At 40.5% G+C, this 17,023-nt stretch overlaps 1 protein-coding gene across 4 annotated transcripts in view; it reads right to left on the minus strand.

Annotated features, from left to right (window-relative positions):
• The window catches only part of LOC129763041 (uncharacterized), a 568,624-nt gene that overhangs the window by 185,337 nt on the left and 366,264 nt on the right, over positions 1 to 17,023 (minus strand). The gene's annotated exons all lie outside the window — the stretch shown is intronic.

Below are 17,023 nucleotides of genomic sequence, written 5' to 3' on the forward strand. Positions count from 1 at the left end.
ACACCGCGACCACAGCAGCAAAATTTCCAATTCAAACCCAATCCATTTAACATTCAAAAACCCCAGAACACACTTCAATTTCCCCAAAATCAATTTGTAAACAAAAATGCATTTGCTCCAAGACATATACCACAACCAAGGCCAATACCTATGGAAGTTGATCCATCGATAAGATCGCGGCGAGTAAATTATATAAACAGGCCGAATTACCAAATTCCAGAAGAAAACGCTGAAAATAAAAATTATCCACTCGAGTTCAATGATCATGAATATGATCAGCAGCAATATTATTACGAACATACAGAAGAAGAAAATATGCCAGGGTCACAACAAAATCAAACTGATGATACTGCAGAAATGACGAACGAGCCGATAGCTGAACAACAAGACGATAACGAAACTGATGATTTGAATTTTCAGACGGTCGAATATTCACGGCCACCAACATAAATAATTTCATCCCATATTTATTTAATGTCAAACGTCTTCGACCTAATGGTTGTACAGACTGCTTATAGGGACTTAATTCTATTCTTATAGATTAACCTACTAATATTAAAATCGAACAGTTCAGATACCTCGTTAAAGACGCGGCAGCAAGCGTCTAATGGATTATTTTGCCCATATATGGTACGGTGATTAGGCATCGCCAGGACTCGATGGTGGCGTAGCTGTCGGGATGGTGCGTGTAGGCTAACGTTTCGAAGTAGATAGCTGCAGTCAATTTTGTCTGTTAATACATCGAAAATAAAAATTCTCTGTAGCATCAATCGTCGGCTTTCCAGGGTTTGCATTCCAATAAGTGCACAGCGCTGTTCATAGGGTGATAGGTTGGTTGGATCATTCCAGGGCAGGCCACGTAGAGCATACCTTACGAAGCGTTTCTGAACACGTTCGATGCGCTGGATATGTACAGCGTGATATGGGGCCCATACTTGTACTGCGTATTCCAAGACGCTGCGAACAAAAGCACAGTACAACGACTTCAGAGCGTAGACGTCATCGAAATGAGCTGTGTTGCGTCTCAAAAATCCAACCATCGCATTTGCTCTTGAAATTGTGACCGAGACGTGCTCATGGAAACGCAGCTTGCTGTCAAGAAGAACTCCCAGATCTTTGATTCTATTGACTCTCTGCAGTGGCGAGAGATTCAACATGTATCCGTGTACAATAGGGGAGCGAGAGCGCGTAAATGTGATGGCCTTGCATTTTTCAGCGTTTACATGCATTCCATTTTCCTGGCACCAAACCGTTAATCGCTCAATGTCAGCTTGCAGTATGCAGCAGTCTAAATTTGAATGTATTACTCGGTAAATTTTCAAATCATCCGCATATAAAATTTTCTCCGAACATAACCTTTCGCACAGATCGTTAACGAATAATACAAAAATCAGAGGACCAAGAATGCTTCCTTGTGGCACACCAGATGGAATCGTAAATTCGTTGGATCTAGTACCGTGGACCTTGACAAAAGCTTTGCGGGATGATAAGTATGAGGTTAGCAGGTTTATGATCCAGGATGGTAAACCAAGTCGATCCATTTTCAGAATAGCAAGGTCGTGGGGTACTTTGTCAAAAGCTTTGGAGAAATATATCGTACTTGAAACAACAAAAGGTCCCCTACGGTTCCTTATCGATACGGGAGCCAATAAAAATTACATCGATCCCAAGTACGTTAATATTGACAAATGCAAAATCACAGCACCAATGCGCATCCGAAATGTAAGCGGTACGCACAAAATAAAGCGATATGCCAAACTTAATCCTTTCCCACAAATTAAGGGAATAGAAAAACAAACATTTTTCGTATTTCGGTTCCATTCATTTTTCGATGGACTAATTGGATATGAAACCTTGAAAAATGTAAAAGCAAATATTTTGACCGAAACTAACGAACTACAATTTCCCGATGGAAAAATTAAAATGTTTCGAAAATATCCAGATATCAAGAAGGTCCATCTAAATTCAAATGAAACTAAAATAATTAATCTCACAATAGATACCGAAAACGGAGACTTTTTTCTCGAAAGTGATTATTTCATTCAACCACAAGCAGTAATTCATTCCGGATTATACAGTATATCAGACAAAAACGCTCGTGTTGTGATTACAAATTATTCAAACGAGCCATGCTCGATTAATCTAGACAAAACATTTTTGACACCAGAGATCAACAATTTTGAAACAGGGCACAGAAGTGCATGTCCATCAGGCGAAGTCATGAAAAAATCCCTTTTTGAGCAACTTAGAGTTTCGCACTTAAATGATGAGGAGCGAAACAAACTTTTAAAATTAATTCATAAAAATGAGGATGTATTTTTCATTGAAGGCGAGAATCTTACTTTTACTAGTGCCATTAAGCATGAAATAAAAACAAAGGATGATTTGCCTATACATTCTAAATCATACCGTTACCCATTTTGTCATAGGGAAGAGGTACAGCGACAGATTTGCAAAATGCTTGAGCAGGGCATCATCCAACATTCCAGTAGTCCGTGGACGCCACCTGTGTGGATAGTCCCGAAAAAAATGGATGCTTCCGGACACAAAAAGTGGCGCCTAGTAATAGATTACAGAAAATTGAATGAAAAAACGGTTGATGACCGTTATCCGATACCCAATATCACAGATGTTCTCGACAAGTTGGGACGTTGTATGTATTTCTCAACTTTAGATCTTGCATCCGGCTTTCACCAAGTCGAAGTAGAGAAAAAGGATATTCCTAAAACTGCATTTAGTGTCGAAAACGGGCACTATGAGGTTTTGAGAATGCCGTTCGGGTTGAAAAATGCACCTTCCACGTTCCAGCGCGTAATGGACAACGTGCTAAGGGAACATATTGGTGTCATCTGCCTCGTATACATGGATGACATCATCGTTTTTTCAACTAGCCTCACAGAGCATCTTGACAATTTGGCGAAAATATTTGTAACTCTTCAGAGACATAATTTGAAAATACAATTGGACAAGAGTGAGTTCCTTCATAAGGAAGTTGCTTTCTTGGGCCATATTGTAACGTCCGATGGAGTTAAACCAAATCCGGATAAAATTGATATCATTCGGAAATGGCCTATCCCAAAAAATGAAAAGGAACTTCGAGGTTTCCTAGGTATACTAGGTTACTACAGAAAATTTATTCGAGATTTCGCTAAAATAGCAAAACCCCTCACAAATGCTTTAAGAAAAGGAGAATCGATTACACACTCAAAAGAATTTGTTACTACTTTTGAGAAATGTGAAACAATTCTCTCTGGAAGTGATATTTTACAATATCCTGATTTTTCAAAACCATTCATATTGACAACAGACGCTTCTAATTTCGCCATTGGAGCCGTTTTATCGCAAGGTCCTATTGGAAGCGATAAACCAGTAGCCTTTGCTTCCAGAACATTGAATAAGTCTGAAGAAAAGTACTCCACAATTGAAAAGGAGCTTCTAGCAGTGGTATGGGCGTGTAAATATTTCCGGCCATATCTTTATGGACGCAAATTCATTTTGTACACCGATCATAAACCCCTTACTTATGGTTTGAATTTAAAGGACACCAACAACAGATTAGTTCATTGGCGTCTCTCTTTAAGTGAATTTGATTACGAAATTAAGTATCGACCAGGAAAACAGAACACTGTTGCTGACAGTCTTTCTCGAATACGAAACGAATTGAATGTAAACGAAAATGATTCCTCTGATGACATAAGCATGCACTCAGCTGATACGGACGACTCTGAATTTATCAAATGTACAGAACTACCACTGAACACATTTAGTAACCAGATTGTTCTCAAAATTGGTCCAGATGAACCTGACAAATATGAACAAATTTTTCCAAAAGTATTCCGAAGAACAATAACTAAGGTTGGTTTTGGAGTCCCAATACTAATTAGGATATTCAAAGATTACATGGATCTAAGGCGCGTTAATTGCATACTTTGTCCAGAAAATTTGATAAACAGTATACAGATAGTATATAAAAATTATTTCAGCAGATGCAAATCATTCAAAATAGTTATTACCCAAAAATTTTTAATCGATTTAAAAACGACGGAAGAACAAAATCTAGTGATTGAACAAACACACGAATCAGCTCACAGAGGTGTTTGGGAAAATAAAACACAAATTTCGAAACGTTATTTCTTTCCAAAAATGAAATTTAAAATTCAACAATTCATTAAAGTTTGTGAAGTATGCAATGTCAATAAATATGATAGACATCCATATAAAATTCATCTTGGTTCTACACCACACACTAAAAAACCTTTTGAAATAGTGCATATTGACATTTTTTTGAGTCAACCCTTTATATTCTTATCAGCAATTGACAAATTTTCCAGGTTTGGAACATTAATTCCTATAAAATCAAGAACAATTACAGATATAAGGAAAGCCTTGCTCAAATTATTCTCCACATATGGTACACCTGGATTGATAGTAAGTGATAATGAACCGGCTTTACGTTCCGCAGAAATTAGAGGATTAGCTAGTAATTTGAATGTCCAGATGCATTTCGTGCCCGCGAATCATAGTGAAAGCAACGGACTGGTCGAAAGGTTTCACTCAACCATAGCTGAAATCTTTCGATGCATTAAACCTCAATACACAAATCTAAACAATAAAGAAATTTTCCTAATAGCTTGTACTCTTTACAACAATACAATACATTCAGCTACAAGATTGAAACCTAGAGAAATATTTTACGGTTTGAAAGATGGACACGAACGGCCTCTCGACATTGATTTAATGCTAGAAGAAAAGAACAAATTCTATGATGAGGTTATTTTGGCGAATGAAAGAACGCAAAATAAAAATCTAACCTACCATAATAAAGGTAGAGAAATACAACCTCCCATAGAAAAAAATAAAACAGTTTATAAACTGATTCAAGGAATTAAAGGAAAAACTAAAGAAAAATATCACCTGACCAAAGCTATTGAGGACAAAGGAAGAGTAATTCTCGATAGGTCTGGACGGGAAATTCATAAAGAGAATATTAAAAGAATATGAACTAATATCTTTTTCTATTTTCAGGATGGACGTTTCATTAATCATTATCCTACTGTTCCTTCCCTTTTCCCACAATAAATTTATCCAATTACACGATATCACAAATAATCCTGGAGCGCTAACTTTAAGCGCGGGAGAGGGCAGAATTCAAGAAGGATACAATAGATTACTTCACACAGTAGATTTGCAAGAATTAGGAGTCACAATTGAAATACTGGAAAATTTAATACTGAAGGTTAATAGTTCAACAGGTGATTTTTCTAGGCTTATTTATATCAAGTTTAAGGAAATTAATAATACATACAAAGCCCTTCTCCCAAACATTCAAAGAAACAAAAGATCAATCGAAACATTAGGCAGTGTTTTAAAATTTGTTACAGGCAATTTAGACGCTGAAGATTTACGACACATTAATTCAAACATAGATGCTATTAAAAGATCTGAAAACAAACTAATGGAACAAAATAATAAACAGATTGTAATGAACCAAGAATTCAAAAATCGTATACAAACATTGACAAATGTAATAAAACAGCATGAAAATGTCATATTAAAATTGAATACACAAAAAGGATATGTAATTACAGAAAACACTAAAATTTCCATACTTTTTCAGTTAGACATGGTGTTACAAACACTAAGAACAATAGAAAATACGATAGCACTTGCCAAATTAAATATTGTAACCAGACAGTTATTAACAATCAATGAACTTAAAATTGTAGCCGAACAATTAAAACAAGCAAATGTTAAATTAGACAGTTTAGAAGATGCATACAACTACCTCTCGATAACTGTGCTTTACCATGGACGCCATCTCATCATTAGCATCGACATCCCAAGGGTATCACCCATAATTTACGAAAGAATGATTATCGAAGAACTCCCAATCTTAAATAAAACCGTCAATATTGATCACCAAACAGTTCTAGTGCATTCCAACGAAACAATGGCAGTCTTAGCAGAGTTTGAACAAATAGCCAAAATCCATATTTATAAACGAAACCAATTGTTGAATATTACCAACGACTTGTGTGTTGCACCTTTAGTTCGAGGACGAAGTGGGAAATGCCCCTTCAAAGAAACACCACCCACAACAGAATATAAACTTCTGACTTATGGAACATTAGTAGTCAAAGCTACGCTAGAAAACGTTGTGATGAGCAGTACTTGTGGTATAAACCGAAAAGAACTCAAAGGCAACTACCTTATCATATTTCAAAATTGCTCTGTAATTATTCAGGACAGGCTATTCGAAAATCTAGAATTGCACTTCAACCACCCGATTATTTCACCTCTCGAAATAAATCAAATAGAAGAAACCTCATTAGAAAAATACTACAACACTTCATACTTACATGAAATGCACATTGAAAACAGAAAGCATTTGGATTCGCTGAAAATACACAATTTTTCATCGATTGGAGCAATGTTTGCCTTAACCATGATAATCATCCTTGTTACAATCTACAGAAGACGCAACGCGATAGCAACATTTTTTATAAGACGCACGGGACGTGCTTCTCTTGGGGATGGAGTAGTTAACGACGAAACTGCAAACCCAACTTGGAAACAAACGCCAACCGCCCCAAGCGTGTATCTCGCTTCATCAGCAGCATCAAACCTCCCACGAATAAACATCCCGTCAGCAACGCGGCCAGCCAGCCAGCCAGCCGTTCAACTATCAACGAATAACGCACAATCAGATATTCCGTCAACAAGGTGTCATATTTCGCCAACTACCCAACTATCGATGGAATGCGCAGCGAGACCGTTGTATGCTTAGTTTAGTAAACAAGATTAGGGAAGTTATAAAAAGGCTTCAACAATTTGAATAAAGAGCATTATAGTAGTAAACGTCGAGGAACGTAGTCGAGTAGTTTTTTTTAAAAACCCCGAAAGGCCATCGAAGGTCTTGATTTATATATATATATATATATATATATATATATATATATATATATATATATATATATATATATATATATATATATATATATATATATTCATTGTATCGAGTCATACTATAGCTTATTGAAAAGGTATTTTTGCGCGCTTTTAAAGGTATTAGTCCTAGACAGTGTTTTGTTTGGTTAAGTCGTTCGTGAGTTATAGTGTCGCAAATATGGAGCAAAATAAAGAGAAAATCCGACATATTTTACAGTACTAGTATGACAAAGGCAAAAATGCATCTCAAGCTGCCAATAAAATTTGTGCAGTTTATGGACCCGATACAGTTTCCATTTCCACCGCACAACGATGGATTCAACGTTTTCGTTCTGGTGTAGAGGTCGTCGAAGATGCGCCACGCTCCGGAAGGCCTGTCGTCGAAAATTGCGACAAAATCGCTGAATTATCCGAGAAAGACCGACTTAGTAGCAGCCGTAGCATCGGCCAAGAGCTGGGGATAAGTCATCAAACCGTTATTAACCATTTGAAGAAGCTTGGATTCACAAAGAAGCTCGATGTATGGGTGCCACACACGTTGACGCTAAAAACATCTTTAACAGTATCGACGCATGTGAATCGCTGCTGAATCGCAACAAAATCGACCCGTTTCTGAAGCGGATGGTGACTGGCGATGAAAAGTGGGTCACTTACGATAACGTGAAGCGCAAACGGTCGTGGTCGAAGCCCGCTGAAGCGGCTCAGATGATGGCCAAGCCCTCATTAACGGCCAGGAAGGTTCTGCTGTGTGTTTGGTGGGATTGTCAAGGAATAATCTATTATGAGCTGCTTCTCTATGGCCAAACGCTCAATTCGGACCTGTACTGCCAACAACTGGACCGCTTGAAGGTAGCACTCATGAAGAAGAGGCCATCTTTGATAAACAGAGGCCGCATTGTCTTCCATCAGGACAACGCCAGGCCACACATTTCTTGGTGACGCGCCAGAAGCTCCGGGAGCTCGGATGGGAGGTTCTTTTGCATCCGCCGTATATTCCGGACCTTGCACCAAGTGACAACCACCTGTTTTTGTCCATGGCGAACGAGCAAGGTAGTCAGCAAAGAATCAATTTTTTCCAAACAATAACCGGAACATGGTGGGGTGCCCATCCAGGAGACCTCATTCAGTTGTACAAAACAACGATATTGTCAGTGTTAGAATATGGCAGTTTTTGCTTCCGATCAGCTGCCAGGATTCATATTCTCAAGCTGGAGAGGATACAATATCGTTGCTTGCGTATAGCCATGGGGTGTTTGCATTCGACACATACGATGAGTCTCGAAGTTTTGGCAGGAGTACCCCCGCTTACTCTTCGGTTCACAGAATTATCCTACAGATTTCTCATCCGTTGCAAGATCATGAATCCATTGGTGATTGATAACTTCGAAAATCTACTCCGGCTGACTCCTCAGTCAAGTTTTATGTCTTTATACCATGAGTACCTTACCCACGACGTGCACCCTTCACCAGGCATCTCCAACCAAGTTTGCTTCCCATACTTTTGCAATTCCTCTGTCATTTTTGATCTGTCCATGCGACAAAAAATCCATGGAATACCAGATCACCTACGCTCTAATGTTATTCCGTCGATATTTTCGGAAAAATATGGGAAAGTTGGATCTGATAAAATGTTCTTTACTGACGGTTCATACATAAACGGGTCCACTGGCTTCGGCATCTTCAATGAAAATTCCAGTGCCTCTTTCAAACTCAAAGATCCTTGTTCCGTGTATGTCGCAGAAATGGGTGCGATATACTATGCTCTAGGGATCATTGAAACACTGCCCATCGACCATTATTTTATTTTTTCAGACAGTCTCAGCTCAATAGAGGCAATCCGCTCAATGAAAGTTGATAAACGCTCATCTTATTTCCTAACAAGAATAAGACATCTATTGAGTGTTTTGGTCGTAAAATTATTCAAGATTACCTTAGCATGGGTTCCCTCTCATTGCTCGATTCCGGGGAATGAGAAAGCGGACTCGCTAGCTAAGGTGGGCGCTTCAGAAGGCACACTTTTTGAAAGGCAAATTGCCTATAATGAATTTTTTCACATTCCTCGTCAGGACACACTCGTTAGTTGGCAGCGCATGTGGAGTGAAGATGAGTTCGGTCGTTGGTTACACACGATTATCCCTAAGGTCTCGACGAGTGCATGGTTCAAGGGATTGAATGTAGGTCGTGATTTCATTCGCGTGATATCTCGGCTTATGTCCAATCACTACAACCTAAACGCGCATCTCTATCGCATTGGGCTCGCAGCAAACAATCTTTGTGGTTGTGGCGATGGCTACCACGACATCGAGCATGTTGTCTGGTCGTGTATCCGGTTCCATGCTGCTCGCTCTCAGCTCTCTAGAGCACTGAGAGCAAAAGGCAGACAATCGGATATCCCCGTCCGGGATATCTTAGGTAGCCGGGATCCTGATCTTCTGCTTCATCTATACCTGTTCCTCAGAAACGCCGATGTCAACGTTTAATGATGTTTCCTTCGTTGTGTCCCCGTTTCATATCCCTCCTATCCAATCGATAAACTTTTACTTAGTCGCGGCAATACATACACACACTCTTTACAGATGCACGGGCCAAATGTTGTGCAGTCCACTGATCATTCAACAAGAGCCAAAGGTTGTACCGCTCATGACAACTCTACACGAGCTGATGATTGCGCCGGCTAGTGACCAATCTATCCTGGATTCCTCGAGTCGAGAAAGACGCACCACGCTAGATATGGGGTACAGACTAGGGGGCGTTGCTGATTAATGGTCAGCTGCATCCCAATAGGAAGTAGCCCGTGTCGGGCACACGCATAGAGCATCGAAGACTGCAACATACCAATTATGAGAACACTTGTAATACTAACCTCGAGCCAACCGCGAGTAATCGGTTACATATTACTAACATAGTTGTAAGACAAAAATTGTCAAAATATTGGACTCCCGGCCCCGTCAGGCTAACGCCACATGTGCCTTAATAAAAAATATATTTTGGAAAAAAAAAAACGGGCAACCAGAGCAGCAGCGAAATAGAATGAAGCACGATTGGAAAGGAAAAAGAAAACAATGAACGAAACATTGGTCGCAGTCTCACACATGCGTAATTCTCGAGCCAGCCAGTCAGCTTAAAAATCCCCGCTCCGCTGCCGTAACGATCATTCTCATTCAAACTGTTCACCACATCGGTTCGCATCACAACACATCAAAAAACCAACCCAAGCAGCCATGTCTGGACATGGCAAAGGAGGAAAAGTGAAGGGAAAGGCAAAATCCCGCTCGAACCGTGTTGGTCTGGAGTTTCCCGCAAGGGTAGCTAGGCCGAGCCGGCGTTATATAGTTTCGGCCGCCGAAGTGATCGAGTTAGCTGGCAAAGCTGCTCGCGACGATAAGAAAACCCGCATTCGGAACAGAACACATTCGGTTCGGTGGACAATCAAGACAACAGGCAGTTGCAGCGAGTGGCGAGTGGCAAAAACGCAATCGCAAAACGGCATCAGGTAGCAGAAGAAAAAAGTTTGTTCTTTATACAAACTGCTTTGGTGGCAAATCCAGAACAAGGCGGCATCGAGGGCGTTCGAAATGGTTTTTTTTAAAACTACGAGTACTATGTTTTCTAAATTGGAACCATTCCATAAAACAAGGCGCTTTTCAGGGCCATTAAACCTTCCAAAAAAGAGTTTAGGAAATACTGTTCAATGCTTTCTAAAACATTATCCAAAATAATAATAAAACACAAATTGATTTTTTCATAATTTGTTTGCCAGGATATGATGAGTATGTGAATTTGGCAGTTGTTCTGAGCTTATTGATTTTCACCAATTCTTAAATTGCTTCTAGATTGAAAGTACAGTAATTTACACTTATCTCGACATTTAGCTAATTGGACGGACCTGTAATGCGACATATTTAGTTGAACATTTTTGTAAACATAGAGTTCGGGGTCCAAATTATGACCCCACATTGAAAGTCGACACTGTTCCACTGTCATTACAAATGTTCAATTACAGGTTAAAATTACCTCCAATCCGATACTGAGTGGTGGTAATGCGACGTGCCATTGAATGTAATTTACTGTAAAATATGTCACAAGCTGGATGGGAAGAAATTTGCTGTGAAAGCTGTGGCGAGTGGCAAATGCAATCGATAAACAGAAAGGTTTAGCCGAACAAGATGGGGATATCGAGTGATAACACAACAATAAACTCTTTAGATTGAAGATAATTTTGTGATCCTGAAGGGTCCTTTTTAGCCTGCATGTGAATCCAACGAGCGAACAAATCGTAATGAATGTATTTTTTTGCCATCGCTCCCTTTTAACGCTCATTCGTTCGTCTCGTTGGACTCGCCCCTCTGGCTGAGTCTGCCGATTTGTCTCTATCCTGTGAGTGTGTACCGCTAGAGTATAAAACACGCGGACCCCAAAAAAATATCTTATTTTCTTTTAAACCGTAAACCCGTGTGGTTGTACGGCATCGGCATCGTGGACGTAACAAAAGAGGACAAGTTAAGGGAAAGGCAAAGTCTCATTCGAACCGTGCAGGTCTCCAGTTCCCTGTTGGCCGCATTCACTGATTGCTCCGCAAGGGTAACTAGGCCGAACGGATTGGTGCCGGAGCACCAGTATACCTAACAGCGATTATAGAGTTTCGGTCGTCGGAGTGCTCGAGTTGGCTTGCAAAGCTGCTCACGACAATTAGAAAACCCGCATCAAGAACAGAGCAGCTTCGGTTCGGCGCTCATCAAGGCAACAATTAGTTTCAGTGAGTGGCAAAGTGTTTCTCCGGCACGTCGCATTAAATGTAATTTACTGAACAACATGTCACAAGCTGGATGGGAAGAAATTTTCCAACTGTGAAAGCTGTGGCGAGTGGCAAACGCAATAGCTAAACAGGAAGGTTTAACCGAACAATATGGGAATATCGAGTGATAACAAAAACACAACACCAAAGGTTCTTTTCCGAACCATCAACATATTCATAAAGAGTAAACAGTAAACTAATCCATTTTTCAGGTAGATAGGTAGTTATTCACGTAGGAGAAGAAAATAAAACAATATATTTAAAATATATTTAACAAAAGCTGTCCCCATTGTATAGTCCTACGTCACTCCGGTTATGTCCCCGACATTACCCACCCGTCTTTTTTTTTAAACAAAAAGAGTATTCAGGAGCTCATGTTCAGAGTTCTGACACTTTTGGCGAAAATCTGCCAACATTTTATTGAATTTTATATCCAGCTTAAGAAATTCCGACAATCTATGCACTTCAGTCGTACGTGTGTACCATGGTAAATTGAGAATCATTTTCAGTGCTTTATTTTGGACTACCTGCAACTTATTTTTGTGAGATTTAGCACAGTTCTCCCAAACAGGAGCTGCATAACTCAAGACAGGATAGATGATACATTTGTAAACAGCCAATTTGTTTTTTCGGCACAACCTTGAATTGCGATTGGTTAGTGGATACAACTTTTTTATCAGTAATGAGCATTTCGTTCTGATTTTTTCTACATGTGATCTGAATAGCAGCTTTTTGTCTAATGTCATACCTAAATACGTGACCTCATTGGACCATTGCACTCTATTATTGTTCATTGTCACTGAGCAATTTGGAGTCGGTTTTAGACGCTTTGAATTTTTGTACGGAAAAATTATTGTTTGAGTTTTTGCACCATTTACTTTTATTTTCCAGGTTCCAAGGCAAGTGGTGAAAGTGGTTAATTAAGACTGTAATTTAGAAGTAACTTGTCTAGTATTTCTTCCTTTCACTAGGATAGCCGAGTCATCAGCATAAAATGCCAGACTGATATATATATATATAATATATATATATATATATATATATATATATATATATATATATATATATATATATATATATATATATATATATATATATATATATATATTATATAATACTGGACCCAACAGGCTACCCTGGGGGCATAAATTTCAAAAGAATCGGAACATACTCCACTAAGGAAAACCTTGAACGACCGGCTCGAGAGATATGATTGAAGAATTTTTACTAAATAGATTGGGAAATTATAACGGTAGAGCTTATGTATGAGCCCTGCATGCCATACGTTATCAAACGCTTTCTCAATATCGAGTAACGTCATGACGATAGATTTTGCAACACGTTTATTATCTTTTATAACTTTAACAACACGGTAAAGTTGTTGGGTCGTCGAATGTCCTCTGCGAAAACCAAACTGCTCAGGAGGGATAATCCTATTGCTTTCTACATGTTCCAGAATGCGGTTCAGTATTGTTTTTTCAAAAATTTTACTAACAGACGAGAGTAAACTAATAGGACGATAACTTCTTGTGTCTGTTGGGTCCTTGTCTGGTTTTAATATTGGAATAATTTCGGCTAGCTTCCAACTACTCGGGAAGTATTGGAGATCTAAGCATCTGTTAAAAATTTTTGCCAAGTAGCTATACGTCCTGAAGCTCAATTTTTTGAGAACTATATTGAAAATCGAGTCCAAACCAGGTGCCTTCATATTTTTAGAAAACCTTATAGCAGTTGATATTTCATCAGAGGTAATTTTCTTTTCTTGCGGTATATAGCAATTGGTCATTCTAAGAGTATCTAAGGTCCTTTGTATCTCTTCCTCTATTGGACTATTTATTGAGCGACCTAGCTGATGGGATGATGCAAAGTGGAATGCAATTGCGTTTGCTTTTTCTTGTGGTGTAATAAGATTGGAGTTATCTACCTTTAAAGGAGGAATTGGCTTTGGTTTTGATTTGAGTATTTTGTTAATTTTCCAGAACGGACGAGATAAAGACTCTAGGCTCTCCACTGATCGGCAAAATGATTGATTTTTGTGCCTCTGAATACGTTTGCATATAATTTTGTTAAATTTGTTTACTAATTATTTAATCCGGGGATCACGAGATCTTTGGAACTGCCTCCTAATTATTGGCGGACCAACGGCAGAGTAGGAACAACTACGCAGCGGAAACGGGAAAAACGAATATAATTAAACGTAAACGCGGAGACTATTTTATACGTCTTTATTAAACTGAGCGTTACTTTGGAATGAAAATTGTTTCTTCGTTTTCTGTTCTCCTAACATCATCAGGGGTGGGTTCACCTCCTGCGCATACTGTAGGGGTGGATTCACGTAACAACGACGGGGGGGTCTCCAATACTCCTCCTCGTGGATTCAACCCTGGTGTACTCCTTCTTAATCCGGTACTGATACCAAACCCAGCTCCATTGCGAACCTCTTCACCTTCAACGACCCTAGAGGTTTAGTGAGGATGTCCGCGATCATGTCTTCTGATGAACAATATTTTAGGTTTATCACTCCAGACGAACACAAGTTCTTGGTGTAATGGAACCGTGTGTCGATATGCTTGGATCTCTTCTTCTGGTAGTCAAGAGAGACAAAGTCCAAGCAGCTTCTGTTGTCCTCAAATATAATCGTTGCGTTGATCTGCTTCTGGTTCATTTCTTCTAGCAGCGATCGTAACCACACTGCTTGCTGCACCGCCTCTGATACGGCCACGTACTCGGCCTCCATTGTCGACATGGCAACACAGCTTTGCTTTCGACTCGTCCACGATACTGTTGTTCCACCTAAGCGATACAAGTAGCCGCTGCATGACTTCCTGTCGAACGTGTCTCCCGCCCAGTCTGCGTCACAATATCCTGTCAATTCCAGCTTCATTTCGTCCTTTCCACCCAACCTCAACCCGTAATCAATGGTGTAGATCAGGTAGCGGACGACTCGTTTGGCTTCCGTCCAATCGACCGCTGTGGGGCAACTCACACTTGCGGCTATATCCGGACGAATGTATGTTGCTAGGTAGAGCAAACATCCGATTAGCTTGTGGTAGTTCACGTTATCCTTCAACTTCTCGCTGTCGAGTCTCAGCTTGAAATAGTTCGTGTCCATGGGATATTTCGAACCTTTTGCTCCCTCCAATCCAAAGCGTGTCGCGATTTTCTTGATAAAGTGGTCTTGCTTCAGATAGTAAAATTCGTCTTTCTTGATTACTCGCATTCCCAGGAACCAGTTGATGTCCCCGAGTGTTGTCACCGCCAGCTTGTCACGAAGAGCCAACTCAATTCTTCTTATCTCCTCACTGTGTTTACAAACGATCACGATGTCATCCACATATATTAGCAGAAATATCCACTGGTCATTTTCCAGATGCTTCCGAAACAAACATGTGTCCGACAAACATTGCTCGAAAATTAAATCTTTCAGGATTGCAGTCATGGTCTTATGCCACACCCTCGCGGCCTGCTTCAAACCATACATACTTTTGTGAAGCCTACAAACTTGGTGCTCCTTCCCGGGAATTACAAAACCTTTCGGTTGGCGCATGTGAATCACTTCCTCCAGCGTTCCGTATAAGTACGCGGTCTTTATATCGAAATGTTTAACCTGTAATTTCTGGTGTCCGGCTATGGTAAGTAATACACGAAATGTAGATTGCATAGCAACGGGGGCTGAAACTTCTTCGTAATCCCAACCGTAGCGCTGACCAAATCCTTGGGCTACAAGCCTGGCCTTGAACCTGTCGACATTCCCAGCCGCATCTAACTTTTTCTTAAAAATCCATGTGCAGCCTATGACGTTGCAACCGTCCGGTGGATCTACTAGCTCCCAAGTGTTATTGGAAATGAGAGACTTGTATTCCTCGTTGATCGCCTTCATCCAGTCATTCTTCTTCTTGCACGTCGTAGCTTCTTCGAATGTTGTTGGTTCTCCGCAATCTATCGTAGCCAAACCAAGCACGTAATCGTTAAATCTCGCTGGTAATTCACCTCTTGCCGAACGACGGGGAACCTCTCCGCGTTCGGCTTCCGCTTCATTTTGTTGTTGGTCCTCTATGGGTTCGGCTAACTCCTCCTGTCCGTAAAAAATATCTTCGGCAGTGTCGAACCCCAGCAAATTCTCTTCATCATCATCCGACTTCTTATCAGGCTTCGGTGGCACCAACACAACTGTCGATTCTTTTATATTCGACTTATCGGTCTTTGACGGCGTTTCCTTGTCCATGTTCACATCTTCCACAAATTTGACATCCCGACTAATGACTATGCGTTCGGTTTCTTTATCAAGGAATCGGTATGCTTTTTGTTGGTTAGAATAGCCGATAAATACTAGCTTCCGAGCCTTAACATCCATCTTCTTCCGCTTCTCGGCGGGAATCTGCACCCATGCTTCTGAACCAAATATCTTGAAGTGCTCGAGATTCGGCTTCCGTTGATACCACTTTTCAAACGGCGACATTCCAATTGACCGAGACGGCACACGATTTTGGATGTACGTGGCGGTTAGGACCGCCTCGCCCCAGAATTTCTGCTCCAGTTCTGTATCTCGCAGCATACACAAGGCCATTTCCTTCAAATAGCGGTTCTTTCTCTCTGCCACACCGTTCTGTTGGGGAGAGTATGGCGCGGTAAACTGGCTCGCTATTCCTTCCTTCTTCAGGAAACTTTGTAGCTCGTTCGAGATGTATTCACCTCCACAATCCGATTGCAGCAGGCGTGGCGTCTTTCCAACTTGAGTTTTGCAGAACGCCACAAATTCTCGTATCTTGTCAGCAGCTTCAGACTTCTGTCGTAGAAGGAACACAAATGCCATCCGAGTGAAATCATCTATCAATGTCAGGAAATATTTATTCCCACTGGGCGTTCTCACCATCGGACCACTGATGTCAGTGTGCACCAGGTCCAAGAGCTCCTTCGATCCACGATCGGCCGTTTTCGGAAAGGGGGTTCGCTATCTTCAACCCAAGTGCCTGTCCATTCGCAGAAATCGCCTTGACCACGTCGGGATCACGATGGCCTAACATGCGATGCCATGTATGCTGACAATCTAACGTATGAGATGGCTGTAAACTTATCAATGCCTGCTCCGGCGTACACAGCTTGTACAGGCTGCCATAGCGACTGGCCACGGCCACTATTTCACCGTTCTTGTTCCGTACTTCGCAGTCATTCTCACTGAACATTACTCGAAAAGTTTTACTTGCAAGGGTACTCACTGAAATAAGTCCACTCGTCAGCTTCGGTATGAACAGCACATCCGCCACGGCAATTTCGACCGCA

The sequence above is a fragment of the Toxorhynchites rutilus genome, chromosome 1 (genome assembly GCF_029784135.1).
Source record: "Toxorhynchites rutilus septentrionalis strain SRP chromosome 1, ASM2978413v1, whole genome shotgun sequence".
Classification (NCBI taxonomy): domain Eukaryota; kingdom Metazoa; phylum Arthropoda; class Insecta; order Diptera; family Culicidae; genus Toxorhynchites; species Toxorhynchites rutilus.